Raw genomic sequence first — 699 nt, 5'->3', positions numbered from 1 at the left:
GCAACCTTGGTGCTACCAGCACCATGCTCTAACCAACTGAGCTAACTGGCTACCCCTTGTATACCTGAAACTAATAAAAAAAAAGAGTATGGAGGTTCCTCAAAAAATTAAAAATAGAACTACCATAAGACCCAGCAATCCCACTTCTGGGTATTTATCCAAAGAAATCCATAACACTAATTTGAAAAGATATATACACCCCTATGTTCACTGCAGCACTATTTACAGTAGACAAGACATGGAAGCAACCTAAGTGCCCATCAGTAGATGACTGGATAAAGAAGAAGTGGTACATTTGTACAATGGAATATTACTCGGCCATAAAAGAGAATGAAATCTTACCATTTGCACCAACATGGATGGACCTAGAGGGTAGAGTGCTAAGTGAAACAAGTCAGACAGAGAAAGACAAATACCATATGATCTCACTTATATGTGGAATCTAAAGAACAGAATAAACAAAACGACAAATACCATATGATCTCACTTATATGTGGAATCTAAAGAACAGAATAAACAAAACAGAAACAAATTCAGAAACAGAGAACAAACTGATGGCTGCAAGAGGGGAGGGGGTCGGGGGAAGGTGAAGAGGAGGACGTGATTAAAAAGTACAAATTGGTAGTTACACAATAGTCACGGGGATGAAAAGTACAGCACAGGGAATACAGTCAATAATGTTGTAATTACTATGTATGG

This window comes from Rhinolophus ferrumequinum, chromosome X (genome assembly GCF_004115265.2).
Source record: "Rhinolophus ferrumequinum isolate MPI-CBG mRhiFer1 chromosome X, mRhiFer1_v1.p, whole genome shotgun sequence".
Lineage (NCBI taxonomy): Eukaryota > Metazoa > Chordata > Mammalia > Chiroptera > Rhinolophidae > Rhinolophus > Rhinolophus ferrumequinum.
Note: the sequence above shows the minus strand (reverse complement) of the source record.